Source organism: Cricetulus griseus, chromosome 2, assembly GCF_003668045.3.
Source record: "Cricetulus griseus strain 17A/GY chromosome 2, alternate assembly CriGri-PICRH-1.0, whole genome shotgun sequence".
NCBI classification, from domain to species: Eukaryota; Metazoa; Chordata; class Mammalia; order Rodentia; family Cricetidae; genus Cricetulus; species Cricetulus griseus.
The window spans coordinates 65,839,790-65,859,292 of NC_048595.1; the positions used below are offsets into that span (position 1 = coordinate 65,839,790).

Sequence of the window (19,503 nt, forward strand, 5' to 3'; positions counted from 1 at the left end):
GGTGGGGTCTCTCCCTCTCTCCGGTGGAAGGCGGATAGCTCAGCCTCTGGCAGTAGCCAGACGACAGAAGGCTATGGGTAGACAAGGATGGGGTGTGTCCAGACTCAGGTGGGCCTTCTGTTCTGGGCAGGTACACTCTTGTGGGGGGGGGTTCAGGCAGAATCAAGCAGGGGTTGATGGGGGAGGTTGGGGGGCAGGTTAGTTCATCTTAATTATATATTGCATGATAGTAAGGTCCATCCTCTCTCCTCAAATTATTTATTTATTTGAACTATGGCATCAGAGCTTGGACTCTTTACATGCTTATTTGAACTTTCTCATTCCATAACATGAGTGCCCAGTTCATCCAACTCTGTTTGTCCTTTACTGGATGTCAACCTTCTAGAAGCAAAATTTACTACAAGTTTGGCTCAGGAAGCATTCTGGAACTTAAGCTTTGTTTGGTGTGTTTTTGAAAAGGAAATTTGCCATCATCAAATACAGTTTCGGGAGCCCACACAGAATGTGTGGCATGGATCCAACAGTTCTTTTCTGGTTCCTTTGAGATTTGTTTATTACTTTGAGAATTGGAATTTCCATAAAACAGAGTAATACTTGCCTGCCTCATAGCTCAGTAGAATAGCTGAGCATAGAGATTTAACTTAATTTGAATGTTGGTTTTGCCATATGTATTAGCAAAGATATAAGCAGCACACAGAGCAAAACAACCATGACTGAGTACACAACAGAGGAAACTCAATGTCTCTCTACTTCGTATGCAACCTTTAGGCTCAACAGAGTATTGTTGGGCTTTGCTGGGATGACTCAGACCTTTCAGATGCTTGTGTGAGGAATTAAGAGTGAACTGCTTATCCTTGAGGGGGTGGCTTAGGAGTGGGTTATAAAGCATGGTGTTGCTGACAGCTAAAGCAAATTGACTTTCAGTTAATGTGTAGAAGACTGCTACCAGGGCATGCTTTGAGTTTCTGTATGTTCACATGAGTCCTTAGACTCACAGGTCAGAATTACTAGTTATTATCATTGATCATCTAGTTATAATTTGCATATACCCACAGGAAACTCCTGGTTTCAGGCAGTATTTTATCTGGATTACAAAGGTTGTCTCTCTTCCTCTCCTCACAAATTGACTTACAGCTTGTATGAAAGGTGGGTAGCCAGTTTCTAGTCATCCATATTGAAATAAACAGCAATGTCCCTTACAGCAGTGCACCCATCAGTGCTGCTTGTCACATAGGCACTGTTTGTCACATCTTCCAACTGATGGGGGAAGTGCTTCTTTGTATGTGTTTGTCTTATTGGATGATAAATAAAGTAATGTTTGGCCAATGAGGCAGCAAGTTAGGCAGGACTAGGCTAGGAGTCAAGAAGGATTCTGGGAAATGTAGTAAAGAAGTGGTGTTCCACAGGAAGTGACATGGCAGGGAGACTCATATATTAACAAGGGCAAGAAGGAAGTGGGCCCCTTCTCTCTTCCTCCAGAGTCACCATGTGATCCCAGGATGAGGACACCAATGGAAGGCTTCCTAAATAAGATAAGTCTTATAAAATATATAGATTTATGATAATGAAGACTGACCTAAGAGATGAGAAATCCTAGTCATTGGCCAAGCAGCATTTGTACCTAATATAAGTTTCTGTGTATTATTTGGGGACCTAACTCAGCAGGCAGAACTCAGGTGGCTGGCGGAAAGCGCCCATGTGGCGGTAGGACTCTGGTGGCTTTTGGCAGAATGATTTATCCTAACATCCAACAGTTAATATGTGTTACCTATAAATGCTGTAGTTCCTTAAAAACTACTATTGCTGATTCTGATCTTCTTCCCACTTTAAGAAAATTAGATGTCTTCTCTTGAAGTTAAAAGTTAACATCTGGAGGGCAGTCTCTTCATGCTGTTGTTGTATTTTAACTATTCCCATCAATGAAATCCATAAGTCTGAGAACAATACATTCACTACAACTCTGTCACCCAATGAAAATAGTACAGTACAGCTATGGTTTTCTGAAGTGTATTATGCTCCATCTGTTAGATTCAACTTCTTTGATAATCACATACACAATTTGTGGATATTGAGGCATTTAACCTCATCCCACCATAGTTATCCAAGTACTCAGCCTCTTCTTGGGCATCACCTCTCACCAGCTGCACTTCGTTGATGGCCTCTGCCAGTCATGCTGAACCAATTAACAGATAGCAGGTAAGAGCACCTGCACAGAGCCAGCAGGATTCACCACCTCAGAGTCATGGTTCTTCAGAATCACCAACCTGTGAGTTTTCTTGCAGGCTCTTGAGCAACCTAGAGCAGGGCCACCTTGTCTGCCATGTTAACCTGTTAACTCCAGAGCTCAGAAGAATGTACGGCTCATAGGAGTAACCAGAGTGCGAGCTCACTGAGAATTGATGGGACAGATGTATTTCATAGGTTAACTATGCACTACTTAATTCAGAGTGCAAAGCCTCCTGGTGGCTTTCCCTTTTTGAATAACAGCAAGTGTAGGCTTTCACGGCCTCCCACCCTATAAGGAAATGTACAATTATTACAGTTCTACATGAATGGCTTAAATTCCCAGTGAAAGGACAAGCTTTTCTTTCATCTCATTCATCCAGTGAGACAAGATCATCCCGACTGCTGTCCTAAGGATATTTCAAAACCGCAGGTATGTGTGTGGTTTTCAGAGCCCAAAAGCAGAAAGCCGCATGCACTTTTGAAAAAGTATGAGTATTTTCATTTCTATTGTTAAAAGTAGAAACTGCTCACGTATTCTCCCTCAGGACAGTCGTGCATGACAGAGGTATGTGCACTGCACATTCTTTCCTTGTCTCTTATGCTGGCACATATACTGTTTGGGCTCATACACAGTTCTTTGTTTACACAGCAAAAGGTTCACTCTGGCTGAAGGCACAAAGCAATGAAAGTCGCAGACTGTGATTTATGTGTACACACACACACACACACACACACACACACACACACACACACACACACCTTAACCAGAGTTATCTGGGACTCTGGGGTCTGAATGCTCAGTGTATCTGTGACTCATGACCTATCAATAGCTGATGCTTGTTTTGGAACTATTCATAAGTCACATTTCCATATACATAAAACTTCATGCTAGACTTGAAAGCCAATGATTGCATTTGAGCCATGGAAGTTGAGATGAATCTTGGCCTCGTCTTCCTTTCCATTTGCTTTGACTCTAGTCAGCTCATCTCAAATAGTGCCAACTCCAGCATCGCCTCAGTCCTATGGTGAGAAGTGGAAATAGAGAAGATGGATAGTGGGAGAGACTCCACTCTGCTCTCCTCCTTCTCAAGGCCCTTTGCAAGTTAGTAACAGGAAGCATATGATTTTCTAATGGAGGTGAGTACTTGACTCATTCTAAAGGTATTCAAGGTGCTTAACAGCCCTTTATATAGTAGTCTGCTGAGTTCAAATGTCACCAGTTCTTCCATGCACCACATTAAATAACAGTGTCTAGCTTAGCAACCCCGGCTTCTTTCTTCTTCTTCTTCTTCTTCTTCTTCTTCTTCTTCTTCTTCTTCTTCTTCTTCTTCTTCTTCTTCTTCTTCTTCTTCTCCCAAATGAATTCTATTCCCATGTGTAAAGCGTGAAGTCTGAGTGTCTGCCTCACGGAATGTGTGTACTCACAGCTGTAGTCACACACCCTTGCAGAAAGCCCTGCTAATGAGGACTTCCCGTTCTTGTGTTTTAGGTGACTAAGAAACCTGAGGGCGTTTATGCTGATGAGTGATGTGCTTGACTCCAGTCTGTGCCCGCCCGGCTCCAGAGTTTATCTGCTTTCTGTTTGTTTTCTGTGCTCCTATTAGGTTGTTGTTAGTTACATTCTGATGTTTGTAGTTTGGGGAAATCTGTATCTTTGTTATTTATGTTATCAATAATGTGACCTGGGCCTTCCTCAGCAATGTTCCAACTGTTCCCAGGTCCTCAATCACTAATTATGCAGATGAACAGATTGTGGAAACTCTTTCCTTATGGCTGCATTCTGGAGGAGTTGTTTTTATTAAATTGCGGATGTCTTGAATTATAATTAGGTACTGCCCCATATATATAGTCTCTCTCTCTCCCCCCCCCCTCTCTTTCTCCTCATCCCTGCTCCATCTCTTCCTTTATCTCCCTTTTTCCTCCTCACTGTCTTCACTCTATCTCCTCCTCAAGCCATTTCCTTTTTTCTTACTACAGGCAGGAAATTTCAATAAAAAAAGAGAATGAAAGAAGTCATTAGCTGCAGAAGTAAGCTTGCCTAGTAGCAGATGTGACAGGGCAGCATGTTGGATCCAGGAGGTTCTGTTTCTTGCAAAAAGTCATTAGGATGTAGAGCAGTCTGCCAGACAAAGCAGTAGAAGTTGGAGAGCTTAACAAGTTCAAGGACAAGGAGGAGATTCATTCTCAGACTTAGGAAACAGCCTGGCCAGTCCTCTAGCAGATGTTTAACAGCATTCAAAGAAAATATAGGGGCTATAGGGACACCCAGTTCACTGCAGTTAGGCAAATCCTTGCATGGCCCGTCCATGTGCTTGTTTATATGAACTGTACTGACTTTGTTATTTGAAATTTATTAAGCATTCAAGTGTGTCAAATATTCTAAGAGAGAAAGGAAATGTGGCCTCCTTGATGTTCCAGGAACACCTCACCTTAAGGGACTTCGAAGAGTTTTGAAGACTCAGACATAAATGCTATAAGCTAACTATGATTTCACTTAAAAACATGTGTACGCAAATGCATATTTGTTGAATAATGGACCGTAGGAGAGGACTGAGTATAGAGTTTGCAATGGAGGAGAAAGTGTAGTAAGTCCCAGTAATAGACCACAAAAACAAAGCAAACACACAAAAAATTCCCCTTAACGTTCTGACAATGGATTTCTAGCTTTAAGCCAATGGCTCTGAGATATGCATAATTTCCTTTCCACCTATTAATTTTAGATAGAGACTCAAGACAATAATGTTCCATTATCACCAATGAAGAGAAGCCCCAGGCTCCAATAATTACTGGGCAAAAGATTTATACTGGGGACATGGCTTCTGTCATCCATTGGAGAGGATGGGGGTGGAGAGAACTTAGTATAGGTGTAAATGTTCATTGGCCAGCACACCAAAGATAACTAAGAACTACAGAGCAGTCAGTGTACAGTGAGTGACCTGGACAATTACCAGTGCTAATCATACCTTCTTCCCTTGTATTGGAAGATGTGAAACACTTGTACACTAAAGGGGAATAAAGCTTTAATGCTGTGATTGAAGGAATGATCACTCAGACAGATATTAGACTTGGATTAGAATGCTAATGAGAGTGGAAATTATATCGCCTCACTGGTAATTAAGAGCTAACACTGTTAAATAAACCTTAGAACTCAAAGGTGTTCATTCTGCCTGCTTAAGACAGTTCTGATCACCCCTAGAGGCATAGAAGCTTATCTTTAAGGACTTCCTGAGAAGGAAAACTGCACAGTCCCATGTTAAAATGCTCCTGTGACTCACACCTTGAAGACTGATCTGTAAATATGGCTATGGTGTCTACATCCCAATAAAAGGACATGATATGTATTCTTTTCTTGGCATTTACATAGACTTCTGAAGGTAGTATGGGAAGTTCCCACAAGCTGTACTCAGTTTTCATTACTAATGCCTCTCAGTAGTGTGGGGCATCTCCACAGCGAACACACCACACATTCTGCCTCAACTGAAGTCCATTTATTTTCCACTGATGATCCTTTTAGCTGACCCAGAATCCCAACTAGGATACTGTATTGCATTTAGTTTTAGAATAGTTTTAAGTCCTCTGGTAACTTCTCTTATTTTCCTTGTTCTTGATGACCTTGAGTTGGCAGTTTTCAGGAGCACTGACATTCCAAGAATGTTTCTCAGTTGGAATCTAATAATATATATAATGATGTGTGTACTGTCAGTTGACACTCCTTAGATATTTCTCTTTGTTACCTGCACAAGGCTGTGCTTTCCAGTTTCTCCACTGTAAGATTGGAGAATATGTAGAACTTATTCAGAATGCTGTTGTTTTAAGATCCAGAAACCATCTTATTTTTTCAGTGTTCTATTTTCTCATTTTAATTCACTGGGCTAGTCTAGCAATTTCTTGAAAATGTCATTTTTTAATTTAAAAATTGTACCTAATTAGTTTTTTTCAGTAAATTTTTGAAATACAGCAATTACAAATATGACAGGATTGAAAGATGCATTAAAAAAACATTTAAGCTCAATTAACTAAGTCGATTTAACTTTTAATTTTGTGTTTTTCTAACTGCTGACACATATTTCTCTCTCAACTCTGACTGTCCTCGGGCATATCCAAGGGATCTGATCTTATCTGTTTCAATGTGTACTCAGCTGCTGTTTAGAATGCAGATGCACCAACCTCTCAAAGGTTGCCAGATGCTCCTCCCTCCTCCCTGCTACCCTGCCCTCTTTCCAGTAGTTTCTAGTCCGATGCTGCCATTGTCTTTAATCCCCCTTTTCTGAGTATGTATAAAAACATCAATGACAAGAATCACAAAAACTAACTTGCATCTATGCTGAGTCACTTGTGGTACCAAGTCTCTTTTGTTACTTGAATTTAGGATTTCTAGATTGAGAATTACGGAGAGTTTTCATTTCATGTACTACAGCCACTGTTTTTTAGGAGACAGAAGGAAGCTTTATTGGGAAGGGTTTAGGGGATAAATTGTGAGAGATACATATGGGACTGAGAGAGGAAAAAATGTCAAAAGTCACCTCTGCATGAGACCTGTGTGCTCATATAACTTTATTAAGCAAATTATAAGTTGATATAGGATTTTAATGACTTTTTAAACATTTGACTTTATTCTTTTATGCTAGCAGTTTATCAATAGCATGTAAATTGGAACCATCATTTTCATTGTTTAGCACTACAAGTGTGTATGTGGGAAACTTGACTGAATTATGCTTGCAAAGGAAACTTGATGAAGACAGAGGATTTCCTGTCTGAGATAGAAATTTTAGTTTTGTGTTGCACTTCTCCTTTCAAGTGAAAGCTTAGAATGGGAACACATGTAGAGAGCATTCTGTGTTCAGGGCAAGGAGTCAACCTTTAAAATATAAGAGGTACTAGGACTGGTTATGAAGTCTACACCCCTTCACTGATCATTGGTTGCCACTGATCACCAGTCCTCTGTAAGTATTAGTAGGAATACTTCTATGACGAAGAAGTAATTCATCAGGGGACCAACCCCAGCACCATATTATAAATACCAATAACACAGACTCATGAGGTCTAGGAGCTTTCCCTGTGCTACAGGATCTATTTAACTCCTGTCAAGGTGCCATTTCCCCACCTGTGAAAAATTATCCAAAGGGCACTCTTTGATTGTTTACTAAATTTATCCATGAGAGGCATTGAATAAAATCAATTTACTACAATATGGGATAACTATTTCTGTCCTAAAACTTTTGAGTTGCTTAAAAATATTGTGCAGATAATGTGAAAAGAGCAAAAGGAGAGCAGATGACTAAATATTGGGAACAGTTTAGTTTTTAGTTCTCTAGCCATTTGGCAAGAACAAATTTTAGTTTTTCCCACATTCTTTCCAGGGCAAGAGGTGAATAGGCTAATGTAATATTTTATATTTGACTTAAAAATATTGAATGTTCTAAAGTGATATGACAGACAAGAAAATTTATTTTAAAATTTGCATATAATGGAAACTGAAAAGAATTACTGGTGTTATGAAGTTCAGAATGAGGACTCAAATTCAAATCCTCTTATCATATTGATGTGTAATACAAAACCAAATGGGAAAAAATTTGTTTATTACTAATGGGATCATATTTTACTCAGTCAAACAGAACAATGTGATAAACACGTTCACCCAAAACTTAGTCCCTTAATTGGACCTGACTATAACTCTGGTAATGATAAATCTATTAGAATATTTAGAAACCATGGCATGTGTAAATCAATCATGATGCATTCATACAGAATACTATGCAGAAATGGAACCACAATAAACCATGACAACAAACTTCATATCAGAAGGGATCTGAGTGAGAAAATGCTGCTCACAAAATAGTGCATAATGCATAATTCCATATGCAGTATTTTAGGACAGGCAAACAGAACTTCTGTGTAAGACGTCACAAGATAACAGTCATATTTGTGCAGTATGTGAGGTGCATAAGGCACTGGAAATGAGCATGAGGATGTGTGACTTTGGCGGGACTACAATTATCCGTTCCTTGACATGAAAGCTAGGTACATAGGAGCATTGGCTTTATGGATATTAGCAAGTGATCAATGCATGACTTGTTGACTTTTCTGTTTAATGCTATCTTAGTGTCTTTTCTCTTGCAGTTGATAAAATGCCCTGACAAAAGTAACTCAAGAGGGAAACATTTATTTTCGTTCACAATCTGAGGCTGCAACCCATCACTGCAGAGAATGTGGGTCACAGTGACAGACTTTTAAGTCAGAAAGAATAATGAACACATGCTCAGCCCACTTCCTCTGCTTACACAGTCCTGGATTTCCTGCCCAGGGAATGGTCCTATCCATAATAGAAGGGTCTTCCTGCCTCAACTAAAACTCAACCAAAATAATCCTCTACTGGGGAAAGAGGAGATAGCTCAGTGAATGACTCTGCTCGATGCCAAGCTGGACAATCTGAGTTCGATCTCTGGATGAGGTTGATCACAAGATAGAAAGAAAGAATCAATTCTGAAAAGTTGTTCTCTATTTTTCACATCTGCACCACAGCACTCACCCTTCTTTTCTCCCCATGCAATAAATAAAGCCTTAAAAATGTAATCATCCACAGGCTGACCCAGAGTACCATATTCAGATGATTTTAGGTTTGGTCAAGTTGGCAATTAACACTGATCACCACAATGTTACACTTAATAAAGATCTAGTTTTAAGAATGAGATTACCCAGTTGGATGTACATATATAGACACTGATGGATATGGTTATCTTAAAAGCTAGGGTGTGGTTCATGTGGTTACAATCAAGAGGATAGAGGAATTTGATCATATTGCATACAGCTCTCTGAGGATTTTTGGTTCATTCTGCAGTCTTTAGCATCAAATACCAGTGGGATGACCTGTTTTCATCTTAGAGTTTTCTGAAGTAAGGCTTAAGCTATTGGTGTTTGCATTGTTAGCTTTCAAAATATATTACAATGTTTAGAAAATTTATTTTTGAGAAATTCTTATATGAGTACTGTTTCTATATAATCTCCCCCACCCTCTTCTTGCTCTAGTTCTTTCTAAGTCTCCTCTACTCCTTCTCAAATTCATTGCTTTTTATTTTCTGTTACTATAAAATCATGTATCTGTAATATTCATACTATATATACATATGTAAACATAAATAAAAACTACTAAGTTAATCTGGCATTGCTCATATTTAAGTGTTTAAGGATAACCTCTTAGAAAATAGTAACCTATTAGATTGCCTATCCATAAGACAATTGATTCTGTCTCTCCGAAGCTTATTAATTGCGGTAGCTTTTCATCTAGGGGTGGGAACTTGGGAGATTTCCTTCATCCACAATGGCAGGTCAATTGCTATGCCATTTTTTGGGGGGTCTTGTTTAGACAACCATATTTTTGAGATTTAATTATATGTAACATTTTCCCAGTTATATATAAAAGACAATATTTTTGGAACAAACTTCTTGGTTATCTTCTCTTATAGTTTTTCCAAACCCTCCTGATGATTTAGCCTTAGGTATAAGGGAAGAATTATAGGTGTATCACCACACCCTCACCAGTTGTTTTCTGCATGTTGACCTGTTATAAATTTCTGTGATGGTCTCTGCTTGATGCAAGAAAGCTTCTTTGTGAAAAGAAGAGAGATACACTCACATGCTTATTTAGAATGTGATTAGAAATTATGTTGGTTTAGGGAAGTGTAAGTAGAAGGTTCTCTTGGACTCATCAGGGCCCATGCACTCACCAACCACAGGTGATTACAGATCCAGGCATGAATCTCTCTGAGTGGGTTCCATTAGATTGTTGTCGGTTACCCAGGATATAAGCGACACTATTTTACCATGCTGGTCATTGCTGTGGTTAATAAACTTCTCAGAACTACTGATTGTTTTTCTACATTGGCAGCTTTTATTGCTCCTTTTGGTACTATGAGAGCTATTTTTTTTTTCTGGGAGCAAGTTTCTAGATTAGATCCAGCTTGATCTCTCAAAGTCCTCTGCCTAAAATGTGTGGTGTCTTCAACAACAGAGTCTTATCAGACAACCTCCTCGGGCAACACAGTGTATTGCTTGGGAGGATCTCTTGGACTCCCCTGATTAACAACTGGAATTGTTTCCAAGGCCTTGCCATTGGAGTTTTGTTAGATAAACTGGGCATTACCACCCCAAGTGACATAACTTCATTTAAACTGAATGTGTCTTTCTGTCTGTCTGAAACCTAAAAATTTTATGAAAAGCAGGACTTGAAACTTGATGGTCTCAGTGTAGAAAAAAAAAAAAAAAAAAAAGCACTTACGTCCCAGAATATTTCCTGTTGTATCTGTTGTTGTGATGTCAAGACACAAGGAATGAAATAAACAGTATACTCTATTAAATGAAGAATGGGTCATGAATGTTACAAAAATCTTTGTTTCAGTTTTAAGCCTTATTGGCATTCATTGTGTTCACTAGGAAATGAAGCACTGATTATCAAGTGGCAGAACCTATGGAAGGTAAGATAAATGCTTGGATTCTGCATGAGATGGCAAAATCCAAATTATACGATCACAAGAGAACTACTGAATGACTCTCCTGATTTTCAATCTAATGAGGTCACTTTTTTAGACTGAAGCTAGATATGTAAAGTAGATAAAGTAGACGGCAGGAGCATGGCTTTAGCTGAGTAGTGGACCTTTATCAGTTTTAGAAATACAATGAGAATTCATTGGCCCTGTTTGGAGGAGGTCCAAGTTAGTGGCGGTGAAGAGAGCAGAGGTTACAAGTTGGATATCAGAATGTGTATTAGGTGAGTATGATAGTTTGAATATGGAATTTGCTCAGGAGATCTTGATATCCTGAGCCAACTGGGAGCATGGGGTGGGAGGGGAAAGGGAGTTAGGAGAAAGATAATGGGAGAAGAGAAGGGGGAAGGAAGACATGAGGGATCAGGAAGATTGAGTCTGGGGAAGAAAAGAGATACCTTAATAGAGGGAGCCATTATAGGTTTAAAGAGAAATCTGTCACTAGGGAAATATCCAGAGATATACAAGGATGACCCCAACTAACAAACAAAGCAATGGTGGAGAGGCTATCTTAAATACCCTTTCCCTATAATGAGATTGATGACTACCTTATATGCCATCCTAGAGCCTTCATCCAGTAGCTGATGGAAGCAAAGCAGAGACCCACAGCTAAGCACTGAGATGAATTCCTGGAATCCAGTTGTAGAAAGAGAGGAGTGATGAGCAAAAGTGTCAAGACCAGGCTGGGGAAACCCACAGAAACAGCTGACCTGACCAAATGAGAGCACAGAGACCCCAGACTGACTGCTCAGAAATCAGCATAGGAAAGAACCACGCCCCCTGAATGTGGGTGACAGTTAGGAGGTCTGGGCAGTCTATGGGGCCTCTGGAAGCAACTGATCAATATTTATCTCTAATGTCCAAATGGACATTTGGAACCCATTCCTCAGAAAGGGATACTCTCTCAGCCTAGACATATGGGGAAAGGCCTAGACCCTGCCCCAAATGTTGTGACAGACTTTGATGATCCTCCATGGAGCAGAAGAGGGATGGAATGGGGTTGGTGGTGGACATAGGAGGATAGGAGGCAGAGTGAACTGGGATTGATATGTAAAATTAGATTGTTTCTAATTTAAATAAAAAGAATATGGAATTTGCCCCACAAATTCATGTGTTAGTTGATTGGCCTCCAGCTGAGCATGCTATTTTGGGAAATTTCTAGAAATTTTAGAAGGTTGAGTCTATCTGAAGGAAGTAGGTCACAGGGGTGGTGACCAGCAGGCGGGCTGTGTCTGTCTTGGGTTTCTCTATGTCATTATTTCCCATCTGCCATAAAGTAAGCAGCCTCCTCCTCCTCACACCCCTGCCTTGGTGAAGATTCATCCTTAAAGTAATGGACACAGTTGTCTAGGGACTGAAACTTCTGAAACCACAGCCAATAGAAACCTTTCTTGCAGTTGTTTATGTCAGGAAAATTGTCACCAAAGTGAAAGAGTTAAGGAGCACAATGTAGGTAGCATTAAAACTCCAACCATCCCATGTAGTGACAATTCATACAAACTTGTTTCTGGGCTCTTTTTCTTCTTCTGGACAGTTTATTTAGCTTCTTGCAATATTCCCTTTACTTATCTATAAGAGAATATGTATCTTAGAATTTTTATAAAGTGATGTTTAGAAGATAGCTGTCAAAATTCCTGGCACAAATTCAGCACTCAATCAATATGTTTTAGCTAATGTTATCTTAGGACTCATCCATGCTGGTGTGTGAGATCATAATTTTATGGCATCAAGAACAATTTCAAATTCCAGTGAATAAGGAGGATTGGGCCTATAAATCAATGATCAAGTTTTGTGTAGGACAGGGAAGAACTCAAAGACTAAATATATTTGGCATCTACTTTTGTGTGGGGCTAAATCTGAAAGGTCTGACTGTATAACGTGGCCACAAAATTTGTCTCCATAGTCTTTCAATATACCCTACATATTTATAGATATGTGTAGGTTAGGTTTTTCCATTATTGCTTTTGAAATTTTAGCTGATTCCATCATTTCCCCCTAACATTTAAGTAAAGCAGTTACATAAAATTTCTTTCCAGAATCTTATTGAATATGTTCAATTTCCTTGTACTTCAATCTATAAAAAGGATTCTAAATTCTTTTATGATTTATTTCCTTCTTGAAAACCTTCAACAGCCCTTGCTTTTTCCCTTGCATAATCTCCAACCTGTTCACTCACTTACTGGTCCTAACAGTTATATACTTACCTCCTCTCCTTCCCACTCATCCATTCACCCTGCTGTTTCTCATCCTTTTAGTTATTTTGGAGACAAATGCTCTTCCTTTAGTTCTAGTCTACAAGTCAGCCACCAAGGTATATAAACTCATGACTAGGTTCCCCTCTATGGACTTGCAGGTATCTTCAAGATCCAAGAAATGATGTTTTCTCCACCACGAGAGCCATACCGAATAGCCTCTTAAGAGATATTCTTTTCTCCTGTAGTTACTTTATGGGGGAAACTGGGGTACTTTTGCCCATGATAATTACCTAGAAGTGTCATCATGTCTGCTTATGGGGTCTTTCTTATATGAACATGCAGTCACTGGCTGTGAACCAGCAACTTTACCTTAAAGAATAAAAGTCTCCTAGGAGGAGTTTTGGATTTCCTTTCCATGTGGGCTCAGGAATGTATGTTCCTTGGCACATAAATGGGAAATAATATGATTCATTATTTACCCAAAGATGAATCTATTGTTGAGAACCTAGAGATGGGCCAACTTGCCTTTGGCTGTATTCAGAGGGAAGTTTAACCCACCCAATACTTATAAGAAATCATAAAACCCAATCTTTATCTCATACGTCTAGTATATCAGCATTCAAATATTTGCATAATAATCTGCCTATATTTTATGGTGAACTGGGTTATTTCTATTAAATTCTTCAAAATTCCTAAATTCAGGGAAACCAAATAATTAATGAGACAATTGTGTTTGTTTACCTAATGTGATCAGAGCCAAAGAAAAGCATGGCACAACCCAGAGACCTGTCATTTTTCCTGGGCTGGTTTTCTTGCCCCATCCATAGACTCCCATAATAGCCTTAGATTAAAAATTCCTTACAGTGAACAAGAATAGTGTTTGTTCCATTTTATTGTTACATGCACCTTTGTATTATCGAATTTATTTAGGAACTCCACTATTCTCAGTTTTTTTATTGTATTTCTTATAATGTGATTGCATTTACTTGTAGTTCACTCTTAATAAAGAACTTTAGATCTCAGCATTATCATTCTTAAAACTTGTTATAGTCACAAATAATTCAACTTCCTAAAGCACAGTTTTCTTGTCAATAAGACAAACATAGTACCTCATAGAAATTTAATGAGAATTAAATATAAAAATAAGAGAGAAAGTGATTGGGAGGATGTAGATGTACAAGAATTGGTCATTTTCTTCCATTCCACCTTTTGCTGTATCCCATTCAGTTATATGAATTATACTGCATTAATTTATCATTTTTCCAAAATTTCAAGATTTCCAAGGTTTTGAAACACCTGTCTAGAGAGTGAAAATGAATGCATCCATCCAGGTGTTTGGCCTCCATGTTGAGAGATATCAAACACTCTTGGAGCCATCTGGGTGAGTAGCATGCATATTCTTTTCACTTGTATCCTGATCGCATGTAGCCTTGGCCAGAGGAAAACTAATTAGAGTTTTCTAAAATTGTGGATTAGCCAGTTTTTAGAAAGGTGTGTGGATATACTTTCTTTGCTTCCAAATGGTTCACATTCAAGCCACTTTTGAAAAGACAAAGGTTATTTTAACATTATTCCTGAAATCTAGAAATTTCATGGAAGACAAGGGAATGTCTATGTGCTACAAGTCTTCCTTTTTTTTTTTTTTTAACATATCCTAGAAAATGAAGAACAAGACAAGCTTAGTGATACCAGATTTCAGGACTGAGAATTAGGTAGTTAACATTCCTGATACAAGGAGGAAGACTTTTGACCATTAGCAATAAACTTACACTTCAGACCCTGACTAGATTCTTTGCATCTAAGTTGGATGTGGCTGGAGCAATTTGAGCACAAGCCCCTACATGCTATATGCAGAAAAACACACAGAAGAACTGACCCCTGACCATTATACTACTTGAACATGACATCTTTCCAGACATTTTTTAAAAACTTGTTTGGTAACCAGAGGGAAAAAAATAAGATTTTACCACACCTAGTCACACGTGCATCCAGTAACTGTGCTCTGCCATCTGCCATCCAGGTCATTGCACTAAGATCTGGTGTCCTGTGAGCAGCTGATGCAATTTTCCTCAGTCACAGGGATGAATCTTGGATAACGTTTCTGGCTCTGAGAAATCCCCAAGTCACAGAGAGACAATGTGGTTGACCCGAGGCTTGGCGCTCCTGTTACAGCATGTTCCACAGCAGTGTCCCTGGGGATAACGTGAGAGTTTTTAACAGTGCTGAAAGTCGCCCAGTAATCACCCTGTGTGGATTTCACTAGCATTCCAAAGACATCCCAAACAATTCCAAGAAGACTTTGGGGACCCAGTAAGGTTTTCTAAACATTTTCTTTCTGCCTGAAAACACTGAAGATAAACAGCTTCCCCAAACTCCCATAATAACACAGAGTCATTTGATCATGAACACAAGTCATCAATTGCCATTCCGCCCCAAAACCACAACAGTCCAAAGAAGTCATTCCTGACCAGCTATCAAAAGGTGTTGCTTTTCATACCTTTACATTAAAGGGGGGAAGTAGAAGACTGATTTATTTCAACATTCTGTATTCTGATTAATTCATGTCTAAAATCAGAAGTAAGTAGCAGGAAGGGAGGAAAGAACATTCCTGTTAAGTGGGTTTGTTGGTAACATGACCAGCTGCAAAGCAGCGTGGAAGACAGAGTCTGCCAACAGGCAGTGTCTGCAATAGCTAATTGTCTCGGAGCTAGTTGTTGGTGAGATCGTTAGCCATTAAGACAGGAATATGACAACTGGCCTTGGCTTAGGGGCAAGCACTCTAAATTTGTAGTCAAACCAGTAGTATCCCAAAGCCAGTTGGAACAGTCTGTGAGAACCAAGTACACACATTTTCTGGAGTCGTGGAAACAATTAATGTTACCTTGGTGGCTTAAAATTGGCCATAGCAGCAGTATTTATACTGTAGATAGGGACACATGCCATAAATCAGGGCTTTTGCTTCTTGAATAGCTTGTTGCTAACCCCTCATTAGAATCTCACTGAACCAAGCAAACTTAACTTTTAAAAGTCTAGCATGGCCACTTGTGATATAAGGAATTGACAAGGCAGCAATATGAGCCAGAGCCATGATTTTTGGTTAAGAATGGTAATGATATTCATTTTGTAATACTCATATCAGGATCCAATAAGGTTTTATTCATAACCCATATTTAACGTTCACTTAATAAATGTTAATAGAGCACCCTTTTCCTTTTTGGTGAGGAGCATCAGCTAGTGCTGGAGACACAAGGATAAGTAGATTGACACAGACCTCAAAATAGCTGGTAACAGAGATATCAAATACTGCATTATAGTATAGTATTTACATCCTTGGTGAGACATATAAATGGTCAAGATTGGAAGAGAGACCACCACTGTCAATATTTGTTAAGGCACTAGTAGTCCTTGCTATAGGAAGGCTTGTAAATCTATTTCTCAACATGCCAAGTTGTAGATATTTTGGACTTGAAAATAGAAATTTAAGACATCTATAGAATTATATGTAAAGCTGAGAAATACTTTGGAATTGGGAAAATACCAATATGTGTGTTTATTATGAAAGTGGAGCTTTCTATCTCCAAAGTAAGTGTTTATTGTCTACAAGAAAAGGACCCCATCTTCATTTACCTTACTTATGATCTGAAGGTCAGAGGAAGAATCATTCTTGATGGGCTTCAGAGCAGTGTTCCTGGTTTCCCCTGCCCCACCAGCCTCACAGCTGGAACTATGAAACAGCCAGACAGCCCACGGATCAAGTTGCAGCAACACCACATCAAGGCTTCAACTTAAAAAGTTTCTTTTCACTAGTAGTATTGAAGGCACTGTAGAAATGACTACAACATGAAAGCTTCCTTTCAAAAGGGGATTTGGAAACTCACTGGGTGAATGTGACTGGTCTCTCTTCTTTGCTGAAGGATTTATGGCACAACCTTGTTCGTATCCCTCATGTTCCCAGTTTGAGTCTCAATACCAGCCCCACCATAGGACAGGAAAAAGGCTGTTTACCATTCTACAGCTGAGAAGACTGAAGCCTGAGCAAGTACATTGGCCCAGTGTCCTGAAAGGAAGAAGCTGTAGAGTTGGAATGTAAAGTCAGGTGTTTGGACTCTCAGTCAAGAGCCATTTTTTTTTTTTTGACAATGGAAATATGAGACCTGCAGATTATCATAGATGGAGACCTAGAAAAGCCACGCCATGTCCACGGGTGGCACGGATAGGTGTTTTCTTTCAATGGTACCCCAGAGGGAACTCAGGTTTGAGAAAACTAGGAGTGGATAGTGTTTCCAGTACAAGATACTGCATCAGCTTTTGGAAATCTCTGAGACCAGCAGATAGAGCTTCTCATGTTTACTTCCAAAGACACAGGTAATTTCTTCCCTTGACCCCCACACACCTCACCCAATATCCCAGCATGGAAACAAATAGCATACACATCGTTAGCCATCCAGGGCAGGTGCAAGGTCCTTAAGTTGTTGCATTTGTTGAAACTTTCCCCAGGTGCTGATCGGAAAGCTTATGATTGAGAGGTTCCTTGAGAGACACAAATTTAGAACATTCTCCAAGGAGCCTATCTGCTTCCCAACAATGGAAACAAGGACTGCTCCAGGAAGCTCTTCACTTCCAAAGGGTCCAGAATCAGCTTGGGGGCTGCCTTTCTCTTTAAGAAGGGAACTTTTGGAGTCTCCCTGGCTATTCCTCCAGTAAGCACCACTCCAGCCTGGCAATAGAGCAAAGCCTGCTTCATTCAGATGCTGTCTGCCTACAACCTTTTCAGGGGGGAAGCCACAGAGGCAGCCTGGCTGTCTAGTTTCAGTACAAGCATTTCTTTACCCAGTGTTCATGTCGTAGCCCTCTTTTCCATCCCTTCCAAAATATTTTGTTTTCCAACTCTTGTTTCTCCTCCATGCTGTGTTGAGAAGGATCTAAAACATCCTCCCTGGTTTCCTAAACTGTTGTTTTTGTTTTTGTTTCAAACCACAGCCTAAATTTAACTCTAAGCCCAGCTGACCCAGCTGGCCAGTGGTTGAGGGTGGGCCTTCGTTGTTGCCTTGAGGACAATTACCTTAAGCCAATCAAGTGCAGATAAGCTTCGGATATGACTGAGTACAAGGGTGTTGTTGGGAGGCCTTTGGGAAGAGCCTTCAGACATGTTTTCCTTTTTGCTTTTCTAATCTATTCAAAGATAGCAAGATTAATCCTCCTAAATAATATATTTTGTGAACACTATGAAAGGCACGATCCTGATGTATGTTTGTATTTCTCTACCCTTTACCCACAAATGAAGAATGAGTCTTTTAGCATGGCCTAAAGAGTCTCTGAGGTCTGGCCTCAATTTTCCTTTCCAATTTTATGGCTTATTCAGTCGTATTGCTTGTTTCATTTCACACTTCCTTCCATACCCTGACTCGGTCTTGTCCTTTACTGCTAGGTCTGCCCTTTATGCCTGTCAAATCACCTCCTGCTTTATGGCCTTTATTCAAAGCTTAGCTGAGTATTTTCTTTTGAATGAAGCCTTTATGGATGTATCTGGACTACATCACTACTCCTCTGCTTTGTAACTATGAGAATACCTGTTCTGCTGGATGATGCTTTATAATATGCTCTATGTTGTGACAGCCTTGTGCAATTATTTTGTTTTATTTTTCTAAGCTGTGCTGTTTTTATGCCAGTGGATTATAGTTTTAAAATACAATAAAAAAAAATCTCTGTCACACTGTTGCATGGATGCTCTTGGGGACATGGGCTGGTACATTTCTCAGTGTTCTTTCCATGCAGATCCATGGAAGAAAAGTCTCTTGGTCCTCAAAATGAGGACCTAGTCTTCTCCTGAACTGATGCTTTGTTTTGATCTTGTGGTCATTGTGAGTCATGTCTCCTTCTTTTCATAGGCCCAGAGCCAGAATTGTAGCCCACTAAGAGTAACAAGCCATGCTTTAATGGCACGTACTCAGGGGTAATAGTGTTAACTGTGCCTACTTATTCTTATTTCCTGTCTTCATTTTCCTTTCCTCCAATTTTCTCTCTTATTTATTTTGCACTCTTGGAATTGTGCATAGCTTTGTAAAAATATCCAATCATTTTTGGGATTTGATGAGGACATCATGTACATATACATATGGAAAGCAAGTAATTCTTTATTATTTTATCTTTAAATAGCATGCAAATTTTTAGTATATAGCTTGATTTTTTTACATATACTTATACCCACATAACTCCCACCTAGATCACAATATAGACTATTCCAGAAACACCATAAGGCATCATTTCCTTTGATTACTAATCTATCTTTTTATGTCTATGTATCTATGTATCTTGGCTTCCCGTTTGTTCTGAATATTGTTTGAGATAAGACTGTGTTTGTTTGTATCCCACACAAAGCCTAAGATGGTTTCCAAGACACTGTAGGTAATGAAAAAGTTAAAATGATTAAAGAGAGGGACACATTCCTTGTGAGGAAAACATTTAGGGCCTGGCACTCAGCCCTACCATCAGTGTAGCCTTCAGGGAGAGATTTAAGACTGACTGTTCTGCTTGTCCATGGA

General features: G+C 39.4%; 1 long non-coding RNA gene across 3 annotated transcripts; it reads left to right on the forward strand.

Annotated features, from left to right (window-relative positions):
• Positions 1–1,608: 1,608 nt before the first annotated feature.
• Positions 1,609–18,672, forward strand: LOC103161069. Of its 3 annotated transcripts, none has more exons than XR_004768218.1 (7): positions 1,609–2,196; positions 2,607–2,656; positions 3,204–3,363; positions 10,657–10,697; positions 14,237–14,342; positions 14,982–15,442; positions 16,607–18,672. It is a non-coding gene; the product is annotated as an uncharacterized LOC103161069 (long non-coding RNA). The 3 variants fall into 3 exon arrangements; XR_004768217.1 differs by lacking the exon at positions 14,982–15,442 and having other exon boundaries at positions 16,607–17,326; positions 17,459–18,672; XR_003482179.2 differs by lacking the exon at positions 14,982–15,442.
• The last annotated feature ends 831 nt before the right edge of the window (positions 18,673–19,503 follow it).